Here is a 975-nt window from a genome sequence, read left to right as displayed (position 1 = left end):
TTCTGTTTGTTGCCCTTTTTTTTTTCTCTGCCTACCACCGGATCTCCGTCAATGTCAGGGAGAGGGAGGGGCACTACAGCGTGGTGCCAGAGTGTAATGTGCACTCGCTGTGGGAACGCCAAGTCTCTGCAGCCGTGCCCGAGGGCAGGGTGCAGCGTGTTGGCGTCGGCAGACAGGTCTGCTCAGGCTCCGTGTCGATGAGACTGGCGGGCATGACGTGACGTTCGTACCAGCCCACTACCAATCGTGCCCACGACACAACAGCTATTGAAGCACCCGTTCCCACAAGAGAAGAACAGATCCAGGAGAAAACGAAGTGCCGCCGCTGCCACAGACTCATGGCAACGTCCCCACCTATCGCGGCATATGCAGGCGGGCCAAATAGACACGCCCTCCATGGCGTGAACGAAAATGCCAGATGAAGGAAGCGAGAACTTCTCCCCCCCCCCCTCGCTACATAACAAAACCGTTCTGAAACAACTCTCAGGGTGCAAAAAGTGCGAGCGTTGCGCGCACTCACTGTCAAGCACAGCTGGCACGGTGTATCATGCACAAGGCATGCAGTCTTCAGGAGAGCCCGGGTGATGCACGAACCAAGCGCGCAGGCATGCGCACCGACCAGCGTAAACGTGCATGTGCCCCGAAACGTGCGGGCACATCCTACGCCCGACCGGGTGTGAGCTGGTGAGGCGCCGATGCCGGAAGCATGGCGAGAAGAGCCCCGAATTGGCACCATCGGGCCCTCCAGGCTCCCATGTGGAGAGTCTCCATACTATGGAATGCCGGGGCTGGAAGCGACTGAGAAGGAGAGGCATGGCATGCAGACGAGTTGAAGGGTCTCAGAGGGCCCTGACCTGAGGCTGGCCGACCTCCTCCCTGAGGTCATCCGGCATGTCCGTGGACCACCACCCCGCTGTTACCCGCACGACAGGCGACCCCCGCACCCCCACCCTCCCGCGCAACCCCTCAGCGGGC

Source organism: Leishmania donovani, chromosome 36 (assembly GCF_000227135.1).
Source record: "Leishmania donovani BPK282A1 complete genome, chromosome 36".
Classification (NCBI taxonomy): domain Eukaryota; phylum Euglenozoa; class Kinetoplastea; order Trypanosomatida; family Trypanosomatidae; genus Leishmania; species Leishmania donovani.
Note: the sequence above shows the minus strand (reverse complement) of the source record.